Source organism: Vicia villosa, linkage group LG4 (genome assembly GCF_029867415.1).
Source record: "Vicia villosa cultivar HV-30 ecotype Madison, WI linkage group LG4, Vvil1.0, whole genome shotgun sequence".
Taxonomy (NCBI): domain Eukaryota; kingdom Viridiplantae; phylum Streptophyta; class Magnoliopsida; order Fabales; family Fabaceae; genus Vicia; species Vicia villosa.
Window position 1 is genome coordinate 110,918,392 of NC_081183.1, and position 20,829 is coordinate 110,939,220.

A 20,829-nucleotide genomic window follows, 5' to 3' on the forward strand; every position below is an offset into this window, starting at 1 on the left:
AGGGCGTACAACCCTTCCCCGAACTACGTTGACTCTGATTCTCCCTAAGGAGATACGTAGGCACTTGGCAATAAGGCGAGTCCCCTTCCTCCATATTCTAATCTTGTTCAATTATTTGCCTTAACACTATTAAATGTCTGCCATCTTTCTTTATAAACCTTACAAACCTTTATCTTTGAATGTTAGCCTTTAGGAAAGGGTTGAGGGTGCCTAACACCTTCCCTCAACCTGAATATAGTATCTTACCCTGATCTCTTAACTGCGCAAGGTTTCCTATTCGCCTTGGTAGAATAGGTGGCGACTCTAAACATTAATTTTTTAGGCAGGTTGCTACAACATTCTCTTTATCATGTAAAATAAGCAAACTATCAAACAGTCCCACATTATCCCCTTTGTTCTGCCGAACCGAAACAGAGCTTGGTGTGGCTTTATTTTCTGCCCAATTCATGTTCACAGTAGAGTTCACAAGAAACCTCCCCTGTCCATTCCTCTCACCCGTTCCCAGATCTCCATTACCACCGGCCCCTCCCTTCACCGCCATTAAATCCTCCGAGAAATCCACTATGCTATCCTTTGATACTTCCCTCTCTAAATTAACAGTAACGTTATCAAAATTATCAATCGAATCTCCCCCCACAGACCTTTCAATATCCACCTGCAATTCATTAACAGAAAAACCATCCGAGTCCGAAGACTCTCCGCCAGGGTTTTGAGTTTTGCGAATACCTAGATTTAATCTCAAAGCATCCATGTTGTCTTCTCGTAGCCTCAGGACGAAATCCCTGCCGTCAATGTCGACTGTCACCTGCTCTGGTAAACTGAAATCTCTTTCCACACTAATCATCATCCTTGCAATGTCATAACAATCTTCATTCTCTGTTTGAGCATCAATACAGATGAAGGACCCAAAACGTTCCGCCAACCGTTTGAAGAAAACCTCGGACCAAGCTACAACCGGAACCCCGAAGATGCTTATCCACACCACCTTGCTCGTATCAACCATGTCTTCCTTCCAAATAGAAATGTCTTCGAACCAACACTTCCACCACTTCTCGCCGTCTCCGATCAAGTCCGCCATAACACCACCTTCCGTCTCCTCTAGAAGAACAAGATTTCCACCCATCGGTGTTGCTTTTATTGCAAAGAATCCCTCCATATCGAACTGGGTTTGTATATTATACGCAGATCCCGGAATTTTTACCCGCCCCACAGACGCTTTACTCAATCTCCTCCGTCTATGTTCATCCGCCCTAAACCCCCACTTCGTCGTATCCTCCTTGGATGTCTCCCCCGACCCTTGCCTCTTTCCAACCACATCGACGTAACTTCTATCATCCCTTTCCTTCGCACTTATCCCTTTGCGTTGAGGAACAGACTGAAACTTCCCATTCTCCCACCCAGCACCCCTGATTCGAACCTCAGTCCCAGCCACCCATTTCGAGCCCCTTTGAAATCTTGGGATATTAGCACGGATCTTTTTCCCTAGAATCTGAATATTATCCAGCCTCACCCCCAACATCCTCTCATCCTCCACATCAATGAACCTAGCGAAACCGAAACACTTTCCTAAGTTGTTTCTTCTTGGTGAAATTGAGACCTCCACCACCCTTCCAATACACCCAAACAACTCGAAGAACTCCTTAGCTTTGGTTTGAACTGGAAACTCAGAGAAATAGAATGAAGACACCTTTGCCACAGTGTTGCCCTGATTTTTGACCCACCCACCCAAAGGGAATGTATCCCAAGAAGGTTTCAAGTTCCTGAAGACCCTACTCCGTCGAACTTCCTGCCGTCCTCCGCCCCATCTTCCTTCTCTCCGGCCACCGCTCATCGGCAAAGAAACGACACCCTAACCCTCTTCGTAGAGAGAGGTTAGAGCTTTGGCTAGAGAGAGAAAGCTTATTAATACAAATGGCTAATAATAAATGGCACAAATGGTTGTCACCTTCCTTGGTTGCAAGAGGATCCAAATTATTTAATCTTTTAATTCTAAAATGATATTATAAACCTATGATTTTAAACAAATTAAATCATTCTAATATATTATTTATAAAAAACAAATTAATAAGTGTCGGGATAATATAGTTAATTTATGTAAATTTAACACTTACAGTCACCAAATAATTATAAGAATCTAATAATTGCATTGAGTTTGACATCGGTCATCGCTTAATTAAGCCTCACCAAATTGATAATTGTGTTCACTCTCTTTGTGTTCACTCGTCATTGCTAATAAGTCATGCTCCACAAATTTTAATCTTCAAATTTTGATTGTGTATCTGCAAATGAGTTGTCTCTGACAGGTGTTCCTGAATAAGGGGGTTGCCCTTGTCAGTTAGATACCACATGAGGCACTAAATTCCACTCATATAAATAAGTTAATATCTGGTGAGACAAATTTTCCTTAAAAAAAGAATAGTGTAAAACAAGAGTTTGCATACGGACCCTACCAACTTTTGTTGAATTCAATCCTTTAATAATAGATGTTGCAGTGGTGCATGTGGACAGCAATAGTTTGCATACCACTCTCCCCCACCATTGCCACTTACACTATAATCCAAGAAATGTGAGTGCTTAGAGCTGACCATTCCCTTTCCTTAGAAGACGTAATATATATATTCCTGTTTTGGGGACTCTTCTCTAACATCTAATGTGCCACTTTCATGATTTCTACATCCTAGGTATTTTGTTTGTGTTTTACAAAATTTTAAATATAATTATTAAACTATATTGACTTTAATGATAAAAATATTTATTTATTAAAGATTAAAAAAACTAATGTTAAAAGTTGTGGTTTAGGCTTAAACCAACTCGTCAAAATCGATGTGTACTGTAATAATTATATATCTAGAGCATGAAAATAAATAACAAGAATTTGATAACAGAAATCTGATAATGATTTACTGATTCTTAAACGGGGTTCTAATACTTTATTAAAAAATAATAATTTTTAAGTCTAATTCATCACTACAAAATTCATGTGTAAAGATTTCTCCGGCCACTTATAAACTTATATTTACAAAAATATATATATATATATATATATATATATATATATATATATATATATATATATATATATATATATATATATATATATATATATATATATATATATATATATATATATATATATATATATATATATATATATTGTTTGATATGAGATTTTAATCATTAAATTCTGCATAAATAATTTAAAGTAAGATTTGACTAAATTTTAAATAGTGTTGCATCTCACGATGCTTTTGCCTTTTTTTCACATATTTTCAGCCCTTTTGTTTTACTTTTGAATATTTTTGTAAGTATTATATATTTTTGTTAAAATTTAAAATAATTTTTTTTTAATATTTAAATAAAAAATTATTTTAAAGAATGTCTTATAAAAAATAATATTAAGTATTTTATCCACTTACTATAATTTTTTTATATCAAAATGAAATTTAAAAGTTATTTTTTAGTTTTTCAAAAAATGATTTTTTAAATATATTTTTGAAAATAATCATGTAGGTTTTTAGTCTTTTTTATTTAATTATTTGGGTGATTAAATTTTTTATATGATTTATGTGAATTATGTGGTGTTTTGTTGGATTTTATTGGAAGTTAGCAGATTTATTTAATTAAAATAACGAAATAGGAGAAATAGTGAATTATGGAATGGAATTAGAATTTTAGTAAAATTAGTGTGGTAAGGAGTAAGTGCCTAAAAGTTGAGAATTAAATAAAATAGTGAGAGGGATTGGAACTTTCATCTAATACATATAATTTAGAAAAGTGAAAAAATAGGCAAGTGGCTAGGAACCCTAAGAAGAGTTCTAGGAAATGAAAAGACATAACCAAAGTTGAAAACTTGCTGCTGGAAATTAGTAAGGGAGGATTACTTGAATATAAGTGTCAATTGCATGAAGGGTAAAGAGGGATGGATCCTCACTCCCCTCTAGGTTTTTCATCCTTTTTCACTATTGATGATGTTTATGAGTTTTTGATGAAAAAATATGAATGTTATATAATAATTGCTGTATTGATGTGTAATTTGGTGCTATATGTATTGTTGAAAATTATACATCTTGTATTGATATGAATATGAATGTTGTTGTTTTCATTGATGTATTTTTTATCTCATGAACATAACCTTAGATTCATGATTAATTGATGAATTTGAATGTTAATTAATTAGTGCATATGTGATGTTTTAATTATGGTATAATATGTATATGTTATTTTTTGATCGATTTGGGTGGTTAGGTTCAAAAACGAAACTTTGATCGGACTCTCGTGGTGAAAATTGTGTTTCTGGTTTTTGCTGTTTTGGGCGTCTACGCTTAGCGAGCTCGCGCTTAGCAAGCAAAGGTTGCGCTTAGAGAGCTTGCATTTAGCGAGCAAAAGTTGCACTTAGAAAGCCCACGCTTAGCGAGGATGACAGTGCAGAATTGTCGTTTTGAAAATGTTTTGTGACATAGTTCTATTTTTAGCAAGTGTTTGGTACTGTTAGGTGCTGATTAATACTATTTGGCACTGTTTGATGTTGATAGATGATTTGTTGATTATTTTACATGGTTTTTAATAATTAATGTTGAGTTCATGGTGAGTGGCTATGAAAGGATGAGTTATTGAGATGTGTTGTGTGAGGTTCAAATTCGCGAGTTGTTTTCGTGTGCGAATGATGTTTTACAACTGTTTTGATGAATTTGACGCGTTGACTTGTTATGTTACAATATTATAAAATGAATGTATAATATTTGAGTGATTGGTATAATTATAAGTGATGAGTTATAATCATATATGCGAGTTGTGATACTGTTTGTATAACTATGTGTTGTGAATATAATTATATGTGTTTGTAGTGAGAAATGTAGTTTGAAGTGAGGGATATTGTGAATGCCTTGTGAGATGTTGTGTGTGGTTAGAAGTGAAACCATAAGTGTTGTTGCATTGTTGTATATGTCATTCATCATAGGTGTCAGTATTTGGAAGGACGAGTCACGAGTTCAGAAGTGGAGACCAGTGATAAGCCTGGGGTTCATAAGTGCAGAGCCAGTTTGAAGAGGAACCATTATTGAGTGGCAAGATCAGTAACATACCTCTGATGTCTAAATTGATATCCGCTGCATTGAGTCAAGTTTGTGAGTTACACTGCATACATAAAAGCATTGTGAATTGGTTGTTGTTGTTGTATATGGATTATGTGTTTGATGATCGTGTTATTTGATGCTACCCTTGCATTCTCTCACACCGTTAATATATTTGAGTATATTTTCACCCCTCTTTTGTTTGTTTGTGTTATTTTATATGATGTGGTACAAATGTTCAAGAGGAATAATTGTTGATGTGAGTTAGAAGATGGCATGGAAGCTTTCATCGTTTATTTATCGCTTCTTTTGTTATTTTAATTTTTAGATGCTCTAACATGTAACACTAAGAATGAGTCGTTTCATTATTATTTTTAGTTGAAGAGTTAAACTTGTTTTTTTAATTAAGTATTTAATTTTGAAAATATAATTTGGAATAGTTTCGTTAACAATGAACCAGGATAAAAATCATTGTGCAATTGTTTTATCTTAAGAGCTTTTAAAGTTACACTTATTCAACCCCCCCCCCCCTTTCTAGGTGTTTTTCTATCCTTCACCTTAGAGACATCTTATAGGTGACTCCATAATCTTTTTTCCTTCAAATAATTTTTAATATTAGATTCCTAAAATGGGATAACTCTTATCGGTAAAATGAACACTGTAACACCCCAGACTGCTTTCGGGATGATCGAATGATCCCACAAACCAACACGGGTCTTTTCAGCATGCTTTGACCTCACTCACACGCTTTCGGGGAAACTTCTCAAAAGATCACCCATCCTAGAATTGCTCCAAGTCAAGCACGATTAACTGTGAAGTTCTTATGGAACGGGCTACTGAAAAGAAGATGCATCTTGTTGGTATAGGTAGTACCCATCAATCCTTATAATTTTTTCTTCAACCATTCAGTCATATACATGCATGGCCTTAAGATCCCTCTTATTCCAATGTGGCGACCACCCTAGCCCCCATTGACCTCAGGTGTTACATGCGGTGCAACCACCCCTCGCCTTCTTCGTCCTCGGTGTTACATACCCACCATCTTCCGCATGGTTCATCCTCGAACCACAATGTACTGGGAGAGGTCTTGCTCTGATACCATTTTTTAGCTTCAGTATATCCAATTTAACACTATTAGGAGTACCTTCACATATCAAACTCAAATCTCTGAATTGTTCAATTAAATCCAATTCCCGCACCATTAACATAGACAAATGTAAGGACTTCCTACTCAAAGCATCAGCAACGACGTTTGCCTTACCCGGATGAAAATCACATGACCAAGAAAACTAACTTCACTCAACCAGAATTCACACTTCGACAACTTAGCATAAAGCTTCTACTCTTTCAACAATTCTAATACAACTCTGAGATGTTCTGCATGCTCTCCTTCGCTCTTGGAATATATTAGAATGTCGTCTATAAATACCACAACGAACTGATCAAGATAAGGATGAAAGGTTCTATTCATATTCTCCATGAAAACACCAGGTGCATTATTACTCCAAATGTCATCATTGTATACTCGTAATGACCATACCTCGTTCTGAATGCAGTCTTCTGAATATCGTCCATCTTCACGCGAATCTGATGATATCCAGATCTCAAATCAATTTCACTAAATACACATGCTCCAACAAGTTGATCCATCAAATCATCAATCCTCGGCAACGGATACCGATTCTTGATAGTAACTTCATTCAGTTGTCTGTAATCCACACAACCTCATTGAGCCTTCTTTCTTCTTTACCAACAACACCGGTGCCCCATAACGAAAACCTAGGACGAATAAATTCCTTCTCAATCAACTCTTCTAATTGACTCCTCAATTCAGCCGATTCAGATGTCGACATACGATAAGGCGCCATCGACATAGGACTAGTTCAAGGAATTAAATCAATAGAAAACTCTACCTCTCTTTCAGGCAGCAACTCCCTCACATCTTCTGGAAAAACTTTCGGAAAGTCACGTACTACCGGTAATTCACTACTCACCACTTTTCCTTTCACTTCCATTGATTCAAATAAAATGAACATGGCAGCTCCGTCTTTAACTGTTTCATCCACCTGTCTAGCAGTCATCGCCAGATCCTCCATGCTAACAGCTTCAGGAAAAATAAGTGTCTTCATAAAACAATTAATATGAACCCGTTTGAATTCCAACCAGATCATTCCCAGGATGATATCAAGTTGTTCTAGAGGAAGGCACACTATGTCCATTCCGAACTCCTTACCAAAAATATCAATCGGACAATTCAAGCAAGCAGACGAAGTAGTCACTGAACCCGACATAAGAGTGTCAATAACCACACTTCCATTTATATCAGATATTTCCAAATTTAATCTCTTAGCACAATCCAAAGAAATAAACGAATGAGTCGCTCCGGTATCAATAATTGCAATTAAAGGTGGGTCGTGGATAAAACACATACCTTTAATCAATCTGTCCTCAGGAGTAGTCTCTGACCTAGACAAAGCAAAGACTTTTCCACCAGCTCGATTCTTCTTCAGTTTCGTGCACTTTGGACTGATATGACCTTTTTCACCATAATTGTAGCAAGTCACGGTCTTCATTATACAATCTGCAGCGATATGACCCGCCTTACCACACTTGAAGCACTTCCTCTCTCCACTCTTGCACTTATTCCAACGATGTCCAGTTTCACCACAGTTATAACACCTAACAGGAGCACTAGAGTCTCCCCCACTAGGCCTTTTTCAATCACCAGCTTTTGGATATCCTTTACCATATGGCTTACCTCGGTCCTTGGTTTCTTACCTCACTTATCAACCAACTCGCGAGAGTGAGATGACTTCAGCTTAATGTTATCCTCCTCAAAGATCCTACTACAATCCACCAAATCAACAAATCGACGAATCCTCTGATATCTGATACCTTTCTTGATCTAATCACGAAGAGCATTATCAAATTTGATGCACTTTGAGAATTCACTAGCTTCATCATTGTTGTAATGGGTCTAGTACTTATCCAGTTCCATAAACTTAGATGCATATTCCGGTACGGTCAAATTACCCTGCTTTAGCTCCAAGAACTCAATCTCCTTTCTTTCCCGAACATCTTCAGGAAAGTATCTCCTCAGAAATTCTCTTTTGAATACAACCCAAGTGATTGCTACACCATTAGCATCCAGTTCAGCTCTAGTAGCAACCCACAAGTCACCAGCTTCCTCAGATAACATGTGAGTACCATACCTCACCTTCAGATTCTCAGCACAATCGATAACCCGAAAAATTCTTTCGATTTCCTTCATCCACTTCTGAGCACCTTCAAGGTCATGAGTGCCTTTGAACCAATCCCTGCTCCTCTGAAAATATCCTAATTGTATGTTAGCACCAATCCCTGCTCCATTGGGATTTCCTCCTAGCACACCAGCAATCATACCCAAAGTCTCAACAATTGCGTCATCGTTTCTTCCACCTCTTCCAGCCATTGTTCTGCTAATTCACAAAAATAGTATCCATTAGCACAAAAGTATCGACAGTGTTAACCCATACTAGTCGCATACACAGGAAAAGACTGACACTAAGACTCTGGTCACAATGACCGACTATGCTCTGCTACCACTATTGTAACACCCTTCTAAATCCCCGCGGCAATTAATAAAATATTCAGAGTAAACCGGAATCCAAGGATGTCATAATTCAATTTAAAACAATACGTCATATAGATTGTCATGCTTCATAAGGAACGAATTAACAATTTCAACAAATCATGTCCAACACAGCGGAATTAAATTAAAACGGAATAGCATAATCCTCACTGAGGGATAAACAAATTAAAAACATAATCCAAACCAACAAAATTAAGAGTATAACAAACAACTCTAAACTAGCGTTCCCTAGTGTTACAAATCAGAGCATGACACCGACGCTACAACTAGACGGACTAGCCTATAAGCTATCCTCACCAAGCTAAAGCCGCTACTCTTCAATCTGAAAAAATGTCAACAGTAAGGGTGAGACATTTCACAATTAAAATATATTATCAGTTCATAATGACAAAACATCATAAGCATATAATTCACACAATTGCAATATATTCAGACTTACATCAACATTCATCAATCACAACAAATATATTTAATCACATCATCATAAAATAACACTGGAATTCTTCCAATCATGTTATAACAACATATATGCAAATGCACTGACACTATACATGTGGTACCAATTCGTCGTGGGATTTAACCCATCCGACCAATCTAAACATCACCGAGATACGGCCCTGCCAGCACTAATTCCATACAATGGGAAATATGCCATCACTGATCCAAAACATCATCGGGATTCAGCCACCAAAATGATTATGAATGCATGCAACATATAACATACTTACCATCATCACTGATTCGATAAATAATATCATCTCAACACAAATCACCGTTATTATTACCAATTTAGTATGTACATGTCCCATCATCATTCAAAATCAACCATACCTCATTTCAACAATCATCACAATCAAAATACAATCATATCATGATCACATTATCACATTGTTACAATTCACAATACATGCACACTATGTATAATTTCACCAAGATAATTAAATCGGAGTTTTAAAAAAATAAAATTGAGCCTCTGCCCATTTCACCATTTTATCACATAAATTATTTAATTATCTTCACTGTGCTCGAAACGACATTTAAAAAGGATACATGGTTTAAAAGTTACAATTAAAATAAGTATTTTTCAAAAACACAACAGCGGTACCGGTTACCTCAATCTTGAAGGCTTCATATTTCTGGATTAGGGCAAGAGCTTTGGTCTCCTTGACTTGAGCATTTCCTTCATGGGTCATTTTCAATGACTCATATATATCATAGGCAGTTTCCCTGTTAGATATCTTCTCATACTCAGCATGAGAGATAGCATTCAGCAAAACAGTCCTACATTTATGATGATATTTGAATAGCTTCTTTTGATCATCATTCATTTCTTGTCTTGTAAGCCTTACGCCAGTAGCTTTCACTGGATGTTTGTAACCATCCATCAGAAGATCCCATAAGTCACCATCTAGACCAAGGAAGTAACTTTCAAGTTTATCTTTCCAGTATTCAAAGTTTTCACCATCAAATACTGGTGGTCTAGTATAACCATTGTTACCATTTCCATTGTGTTGCTCAGCTGAGCCAGATGTAGATGTATTTGTTGGATTTTCACCAGCCATCTTGTACTGAAGCGTTTTTCTCTTCCTGAATCTTTTCTAAACACGGTTAAGTGCTTGCACCTTAGAACCGGCGCTCTGATGCCAATTGAAGGATAGAAAAACACTTAGAAAGGGGGGGGTTGAATAAGTGTAGCTTTAAAACTTGTAAGAAAAAACAATTTGCACAATGATTTTTATCCTGGTTCGTTGTTAACTAAACTACTCCAGTCCACCCCCTTGGAGTGATTTACCTCACCTGAGGATTTAATCCACTAATCACACAAGATTACAATGGTTTTCCACTTAGATAACTTCTAAGTCTTCTAGAGTATACTGATCACAACCTGATCACTCTAGGAACAAACTGCTTAGATACCCTCTAAGACTTTCTAGAGTATACTGATCAACAACCTGATCACTCTAGTTCTTACAACTTAATGTAAAACAAATTCTTTTAAGAGTTACAATGCTTCTTATAAAGCTATTATCACAACTGTGATTTTCTCTTAAGTTTAAGCTTAATCTCACTAAGATATTACAACAGCAATGTAGTGAGGTTGAAGATGAAGTTTGAGAGCTTTTTGAATTTGACAGCGTTTCTGTATATTTGCGCAAGTGTTGTATTCAGCTTCTCATCAGAAATTCAATATATAGGCATTTGAGAAGATGACCGTTGGGAGCATTTAATGCTTTGCGTAATTCGTACAGCATTGCATTTAATGTTTCACTCTTTTGTCAACTACCTCGAGCCTTGCTTTCGCTGTGTCTACTGACGTTGCCTTTAATAGGTTCTAACGTTCCTTTTGTCAGTCAGCGTAGCCTGCCATCTTGTACTTGCTTCTAATATGATGTTTGTGTAAAGAACGTTTGAATATCATTAGAGTCAAACAGCTTGGTGTAGAGCATCTTCTTGTCTTCTGATCTTGAAGTGCTTCTTAGCGTGATACCATGAGAACTTCAGTGCTTCTGCTTCTGATCTCAAGTTCTTCTGATGCTTCCATAGACCATGTTCTGATTCTGCTTGACCATCTTTTGATGTCTTGCCAGACCATGTTCTGATGTTGCATGCTGAACCTTCTGAGTCAGTGCTTCTTGCGCTGATTTTGTGCATACTCTTTATGTAATTCCTGAAATGGAAATTGCGTAGTATTAGAGTACCACATTATCTCATACAAAATTCATATACATTGTTATCATCAAAACTAATAATATTGATCAGAACAAATCTTGTTCTAACAATCTCCCCCTTTTTGATGATGACAAAAACATATATAAATGATATGAATTTGCAATCAGAATATCAGACGGCTAAAGCCAATTACACAACTATAGCATAAGCATATAAACATAGTGTGTGAATATGTCTCCCCCTGAGATTAACAATCTCCCCCTGAAACAAATACTGGAAGAAATTTATAAATAAAGGACTTCCCTGAGTATTTTCCATTTCAGTTGAGACGATCACATATGCTTAGATCTTCAGAACATTCATAGCTTCTTCTTCTTGCTTCCATAGGACAGCTTCAGAGCTTGAATTTCTTCTTGAATCATTGCATGCTAGATTGTATCAGAACATTGTTGAATGTACCAGAGCATCATCAGAGCATCTCTACATCCTGAAATGTTACCGAACAAACTGAATGACAAAAGTCAGAGCATGAATGAATCAGAACATAAAATATGTATCAGAGCAAAAACACTAATGTTTCAGAGCATATTTAGAACATAAAACATGCATCAGAACTTATAAGGAATAAGAATGTGTTAGAGCATATTCTATCATCAGAATATCAGAACATTCTTCCTTCTTGCTTCTGATTCTTGAAGCTTTACAGCACTCAGCTTGCTTCAATTTCCATGAGCTTGTTTCCATACAGAATTGCTTTTCCTCATGTCTTTGCTTCTCATGTTGAGCTTTTAATAATATCTTCAATTCCTGCAAAAACACTCAAAGACATAGAACTTACAAGTTTTGTTAGAAATGTGGAGACTTTCTCCCAGCAACTGATAAAATAAATCAGATCATTTATCACAGTTTCTCCCCCTTTTTGTCATAACATCAAAAAAAATAAAAGATTCAGATGAAAAACAAACAATATGAGAGAAAGAAGGATAATTTTCATTGATTGCAAAAGAGAATTATCAGAGGGTACAAGGAAGATGCATAGAAGACAGATGCAAGAAACAAAGAAAAACAACTAAGACTCAAGGACTAAGACAACCCTAGCTTAGACATAATCTTGGCCAGCATGTCATGAATCCCAACATTGCTCTCAGTCTGCCTTTCCATGAATGAGCGAAACTCAGCATTGATAGTATCTTGCGCGTCCATGTGAGAAGCTAGCTCAGCCTGATTCTTCTGAATAACCTCTAGCGTCTTCACCAGAAGAGAGGGTTCACCAGAAGAAGCTTCACAACTTCTGTCCAGAGGGACAGCATTTACAATTGCAGCTTCCATTGTTAGATCATCAACTTGATTTTCCTCAGCAGGAATATCTCCAACAGGATGATCTTCAGCATCAGCTTCTTCCATAAAAGCATCTCCTTCATATACTGGAGCAGGAAGATCAGAACCTCCATTCTCAAGAGCTTGAAGAATGGCAGCAAGATTCCTTGGTGCAGGAGGACCTTCAACTTCTGGAGGGTCAACAACTTCTGGAATGACCATATTGGGGTCTTCCTCAGAAGGATTTTCCCTCAGAAAGTCAAACAATGACTTGAAGTCTCCAGTCAGAACTGGATACTTAGGTCTCCAAACCACAATCTCCCTACAAGGATTGTCCAACAACTCATCAACAAACATCTTCTCCTCAAGAACTATCCTGTTTCTGATAGGATGAAAATATTTTCCATCATCTACTTCAAGAAGATATCCAGCATAACCAGGTGCAGCAGCCACTAGTCTCTTCTGAACAGCCATAGCTCCAACCTGAAAATCTTGGCGAAAGCTTCTCCAAAGTTTTCTAGTGGAAACATCATCAAGATCATTGAAGAAGGCATCTCTCAAGAGATCCAGCCTACTAACAACTTCATGTCTGAACAATTCTAGGTAGATATGGGGTTCAGGTTCAGGAGGGTTGAAGGTGAATTTGTAGTCAGGGTAGAGAAGGCAGTATGGGTTGGATTTTCTGGTAGGAAAGGGATGGGATAGAGAAGGTGGAACTGCTGTGGTTGAAGAAGATGGAGTATATCTGTGGGGATGGTTGATGAGGATGGGATATCAGAAGGAGTTGGGGGATAGATATTTAGTGGAGTAGGGTTCAAGACAGGTGTAGAAAGAGATGGTGGGGGAGGATTTGGTATGGTGAAAGAGTTTTGTGGTTCAGAAGGAGGAGGGTGGTATACTTTCCTGGGAAAGTCGTTAGTTCTTTCAGCACGGAAAGACTCCCTGATGCGCTTCTCTCGATACTCCTTGGAATTTACTTTGACAGGATCAAAAGTGACCCTCTGCTTCTTGGCTTGCTTGGCTTCTTCTTCTTGGGCCTTTCTCTTCAGCCTTGCTTCTTGCTTCTTCTTATCCTTCTTCTGAAGGTCAGCCAGAGAAGGAAGCACTCTTCCACGAATCCATGCAGGATCAACAGAAGATTGAGTTCTAACAGAAGCTTCCAAATAATGCTTAACGGCCTTGTGAAGTTCAGCTTAGAACAAGGTAGCAAAGCCTTCAACTGGAATTCTTCTAGTCAGAATATCTGGGAAGATTACAGGAGCAGAAGTTACCTCCCTGATAAGTTCCAATCTTAGCAGATCAAAAGCATTGATGACATGCCCTTGAATGACTCCAAAGAACTTGGACGTTCCAATAGCCCTTAGAGAGTTCATCAAATCACTTTCTATCAGAATGTCAGAAATCATTATGGCGAAAGGAATAGTATTTCTTGGAAGGTGAGGGTACTTCTCCCGTTCTTCATCTCTTGATTCTTCAATAGACATCTTCAGATTATGAAAAAGAATGTTGGAGATGTTGAGTTCAATTCTTCTTCCAATGCAGAAGAGAGTGTATTTGTGATCAGGACTAATGTACATGGAGGATAATGATCTTCTTCTATGATGAAGAGATCCCAGAATAATCTCAGCCCAGACTTGATAGAACGCTCTCAATGTACCAGTTTGATGAGATTGAAGACCAGTAGCATAAGATATTTGTCCTTCAACCTGTGGCCAACTAACTCTGGCAGGAAGTGGACCAGTACACCCTTCTTCATCATCCAGGTTGTACAGCTTCCTTATCAACTTCTCAGTGATCACAACTTCTTGCCCTAACACGAAGGAGATGATTGCAGTTGGAGTAACCGTTGCATGAGCCCAGAAATCTTTCACAAGAGCCGGATAAATTGGTCCAACCAATCTATCAAGGTAATTTGACCACCCTTGTGCCATTGTCTTTGCTTCAGGTTTGAAACCATGTGCTTTCAGATTTTCAAAATCCACTGAAGACTTACAAAGAACTTCCATCTCTGCAGTGGGAATGGAACAGGTCTTCAATGGAGAATACCCATGCTTGCTGAAAACCAGATGAGTGGAAGAAACTTCTGCTTGGCTTGAGGAACTAGATGAAGGATTCATGATGAGATGCTAAGTTGCAGACACAAGCTAGGGTTTATGCGTTGAATGCAAAAAGAGAGGGACGAATGAAGAGAGAGGGTGAAAAAGATGAAATGAAGATGAAGAGGAGTATTTAAAAAGGTTGAATAAACGAAAATAATAAATGCAATATGGTTTAAATGAAATGATTACAGAAAAACATGACATCAATTTGCATTTAATGATATATGACGTTAGGAGAGATAAAGTGACAAACTGAAATGATTTGCACAGTTACCTAGGGCGGCGTCTCCTCAACTGCACACGTGCTTGTCCAAAAATAGTGAACACGTGTTCATTTTCTGGAAAGACTGGTGACAGCTGTTTTGCTTTAAAAGAGATTCTGAATCAACTTAGATAATGAAACGTTAGAAATAACAGAATCAGAACTTCTAATTGATCATTATCAGAACTTCTTATAAACACATAGTCCCAACACATTTCAAAATTTAACCATACATAAGATTTTCTCATCTTCTCATTCTGGGCATAAATCCATACTGATATTCTTCAGAATGAACTTAAACCTATCTTCAGCAAGGGGTTTTGTAAAGATATCAGCCCATTGATGGTCTGTATCCACAAAGTTTAAAGAGAGAACTCCCTTCTGAACATAGTCCCTAATAAAATGATGTTTAATCTCAATATGTTTAGCTTTGGAATGTAAGATAGGATTCTTTGATAAATATATGGCAGAAGTATTATCACAGAAGATAGGAATGTTACTCTCATATATTTGATAATCTTCTAGCTGACTCTTCATCCAGAGCATTTGTGTGCTACACCCAGTAGCAGCAACATATTCTGCTTCTGTTGTTGAGAGGGCAATGGTAGCTTGCTTCTTGCTGTACCAGGAGATCAAGTGACTTCCAAGAAATTGACAACTTCCAGAAGTACTCTTCCTTTCAATTCTATCTCCAGCATAGTCAGCATCACAAAATCCTACTAAGTTGTATTCTTTAGATCTTCTGTAGACTAAACCAACATTAGTAGTACCTTTCAGATACCTCAAAATTCTCTTAACATCAATTAAGTGAGATTCTTTAGGATCTAATTGGAATCTAGCACACAAACAAACACTTAATAGAATGTCAGGTCTAGAAGCAGTTAAATATAGAAGATATCCAATCATACCTCTGTACAACTTCTGATCTACCTTCTTACTTACCTCATCCTTACCTAGAACACACGTTGGATGCATAGGAGTTTTGGCTTCTTTGCTTTCAGAAAGATTAAACTTCTTCAGAAGTTCTTTCACATACTTCGTTTTATGAACATAAGTTCCATCAGAAGTTTGATTGATTTGAATCCCAAGTAAATACTTGAGTTCTCCCATCATACTCATTTCAACTTCAGCCTGCATAGACTTAGCAAACTCCTTTACAAGTGAAGCATTAGATGTTCCAAAAATAATATCATCAACATAAATTTGACAAATTAAAATGTCCTTCTTAGACGTTTTACAGAAAAGGTTCGTATCCACTTGTCCTCTAGTGAAACCATTGTTCAAAAGGAAAGAACTTAATCTCTCATACCAAGCTCTAGGAGCTTGCTTCAATCCATACAATGACTTCTTAAGTTTGAAAACATGTTCTGGAGACTTAGAGTCTTCAAAACCAGGAGGTTGGTGGACATAGACTTCCTCATCTATATAGCCATTTAAGAAGGCACTCTTAACATCCATCTGATATAGAGTGATGTTATGTTGAGTGGCAAAAGAAATTAATAAGCGAATAGATTCTAACCTGGCCACTGGTGCAAAGGTTTCTGTATAGTCAATTCCTTCTTGTTGAATATAACCCTGAGCCACCAGTCTGGCTTTGTTTCTTACCACTTCTCCCTTCTCACTAAGCTTGTTTCTGAAAATCCACTTTGTACCAATGATGTTGAATCCTTTTGGTCTAGGAACCAAATCCCATACATCATTCCTTGTAAACTGATTTAGTTCTTCTTGCATGGCAATTATCCAGTCTGGATCTTCTAGAGCTTGATCAACCGAAGTTGGCTCGATCAAAGAAACAAGACCTAATTGACATTCTGCATTGTTCTTGAGGAATGCTCTTGTTCTGATAGGATCATCTTTCTTTCCAAGGATCACATCTTCTGAGTGAGCTGAGGTGAGTCTAGAAGATTTTCTGACTGTTGGCTCTTCAGAAATCCTGAGATTCTCTAAAGATGCAACAACTTGATCTTCTGATCCTTTGCTTCTGAGACTTTCAGCTTCTGAAACTTTGCTTCTTGGTTCTTCAGCTTCTGATATATCAATATCTATATCTGCAAAATTCTCAAACTGCTTTGGCTTTTCAAGACCAAGCTTATCATCAAATCTGATATTGCTTGATTCTTCTACAACCAATGTTTCAGTATTGTATACTCTGTAGCCTTTGGAGCGTTCAGAATATCCAAGAAGGAAACATTTTTGTGTCTTAGAATCAAACTTACCGAGATGATCTTTAGTATTTAGAATAAAACAAAACATCCAAAAGGATGAAAATATGAAATGTTGGGCTTTCTGTTCCTCCACAATTCATAAGGAGTCTTATTTAGAATAGGTCTTATAGAGATTCTATTCTGAATATAACATGCAGTGTTTATTGCTTCTACCCAGAAGTGCTTAGCTGTCATACCCCAAAATTTGCCCACACTTTTTAGTGACAAAAAATTTTGAAATTATTTTTAAAATTGGATTTTTATAAAATTTTGGATTCACTTACATTGACATCCTGAATTTTATAAATGTTCGATTTAAAGTCTATTTTAAAATATAGTAGTTTATTTTTAAATTGCTTATATTTTAATAAATAGAAAATGTTGGCTGATGCTTCATAAACTTTCAATTGACTATTTATTTCAAACAAATAATATAGCACAATTGGTAAGAAGTAAGGTTTGCAAGTACAAAGTCCCGGGTTCGAACCCCACTTCTGACATTTTTCACTTTTTATTTTTCACTAACCTCATTTTTTTTTATATGTTAAAAAAATTACAAAAAAATAGTTTTTAATGAATTTTCACTTTCTCAATTTTAATTCAAAAATAACATAAAAAAAAATGTTTTTATTTTTTAATTTTCGTTTTCCCTTTTTTTAGTTTCTTTAAAATAATATTATTTTCATTTAATTCATGATTTTCTTCATAAAATAGTCAAAAAAATAATCAAAAAAAATTAATTGATAGTTTTGCTTAGTTTTTGTCCAAGGCAATTAACATTAAAGTTTTTGACTTGATTTTCTCTATCATTAGGAAAAAATCAAAACAAATATTTGAATTGTTAATTGGGTCATTTAATTGTTGATTTTATCTTGATTAATTGCCTATTTTACTTAACCTAATTTTCTCTTATATATTCACTAACAACTAACCCTTGTACGGAGCCTCTCACGTATTCGCGAAACAATACACCGACTAACCCTTATTTCGGCATGTACACAAACTAGTTTCTTCATAATTTTTAGCCGACATTCCACACCTCCAAACCTGGTGCCAAACTCAAACAATTCAAACACCATAGACAATCATCACTAATTTCAAAACCTTTAACATCACAACCCTGTAAATATTTTCCATCAAATAATTTTTAAATCGATTTGTCACTATCATCATTTTTGTTGTTGTTTGTTTTGTTTGCTGTCCTTGTTTTTGCAGAAAAGGAGTAAAGAAGAAGCTACAACAATGACACCTCCACGAAGCCGCGACAAATCCGGAACAGGACACGACCACTCCGTCAGAGCAAATTCCACCAGCCGTGCCGGACATCACGCCATTCGCCGCCGTTCACGATTCAACGACATCACCACCGCGCACGTCCCGATCCAGTCGGACTCAGCCACGCACGCCCAGTGTCTCTTCAACGCGGCTGCAATTCGCCAAAAGCACCGGATCTCCGGGCGTCCACCATGGCAGTCGTGCAGTCCCGACCGCACCTCCATAAACGACCGCCGGCTTCCCCTCACCGGATTCGCGCGTCTTCGTCCGCCACCACTTTGTTGACAGCCGGCAAATTTTTCCTTCTACGAGGTATTTTGTTGATCTTTAGTTGGGCATGATTGTTTGATTTCCATACTTGAAGTTTCTTGTTCTGTGTGAGAGAAAAAAAAACCAGAGAGGTGAGGAAGAGATAACGTTGTTGTTTTGTTTCTAACATATCAATATGTGCACTTGTTTTTATTATTTATTTTTCTAAAATAAATCTTATGGCTAGACTTTCAATTTGAAAATGGACGGAGACAATGCTGGTCACATTGTTTTGTTTCTGTTCTTTATTACAATTCCTTTTATTTTATTTTAGATTTAATTTTGTTTTAATTTTGACTTGTTCAACCACACGTGTCATGTTATTATGGGTGTATGGATTTTAATTTGAAAAATGCTTGTTAACTGGTCCACTCCAATCTTAGTTTTTTACTTATTATTTACTGTATTTTATTATGATAATGTTTAGGCTTTAGAAAAATATATAAAACTAAAAAAAACGTTTCTTTTTTTAATTAGTTGTTATTAGGTTAATCTTCTTATGTTAGGTTTTATTTAATTAGTTAGTTATTTAGTTTTTAGCTAATTAATTTAATTTTATTAAGATTTTAAAATATTAAGAAAATGTTATGGTTAATTAATTCCTTTTTTTTTAAATTCAAAAATGTTAGTCAATTAGATTTTATTTTTATAGAAAAAATACCAAAGATGTTGTTTTAATTTTACTTATTTCTTTTAGTAAATTTTAATTTGTTTTTTTTTTTTTTTTTAGATTTTTCTTTAATTCTTGAGCATTATTTGTTCGTAATTTTGCCATTATTCATATATCCTTTATGTTTCACTACTAACATTTTGTGTTTTTGTGAGGTACAACACTCGAGGCCTTCGGATTATTCCATGGACGTTTACAAGTTATTTAACTTTGCGCACTTAATTTATTTTTATTTGGTTGCTGTAATATCGTTTTTTATCCCAATTCGACAAAATGTAATCCTCATCCCGAAGCCATGTAATAGCGTAGGAACTTTATCTTTCCGCACTTTATTTTTTGTACATATTTAACTGCTAGATGTATGCTTAGGATTGTATGGTAAGATTAATCAAACAACCATTAGCTCACTAACCTCAAGATTAAATAAATGAATTTAACACACTTTGCACGCACTCACCCTTAGGGTACGCCCCTCTTGGTTGCCTGCGATTAAAAGGTCGTGTCCTTCGAATGTAGAGGTACCCGTTAGCAAAAGTCCCTCGATTAAAAATCATCACAAAGATCATAAGTCCCTCGATGACCCACGATGTTGCCTACAATGATATGATCTAGTCCCTCGAATGGTTTCCTACAAAACGATGATTGTCCCTCCGAATATTGCTAAAGGTACCTCTACTTGTTGCCTTCAAACGACCTCGATGACCCTTCGATGACCCGTACGTCCAATATAAACAAGGATTTCCTACTCCTATATAGTATGGATAATCCTAGGAACCGTAAAAAGTATAGAAAAAAAAAGACCAAATTAGTTAGGGTAGTGCTCTTAATCTGCCTAGCTCAACAAAAATATCTTTTCAATACTCTTTCAAAAAACTAAGGCTACGCATTTACGCTAAAGTCCTTATGTTTCTTTTTCAACTCAAAACAAACAAACATGAGCTAAGCAAATTAAGAGCCCGTAGATAACTACGGATGAAAAGGGTGCTTACACCTTCCCTTTTCATAACTTACCCCCCGAGCCCATTTTCTTTTCAAAAGGTCTTTTTCTGTACTTTTTACCTTTCCTAACGTTGGACAAAATAAAAGTCGGTGGCGACTCATGCTCACCGCAACATTGGTTGCATATTAAAACTAAAAGTCAGTTCACCGAGGTTACAGAACTGGCGACTCTGCTGGGGAGTCTTTAAGAGGGGTTTACCTTAGGGCTTAGTTCATTATAAATGTTTTTAATTGTTTGTTTGTATGCTTTATTTTTAAAGGTTGCTTGGGTTTGTTATTATGTGAAAGATCCTACACCCGGATCTGAGTACCTTAGGTAAATGG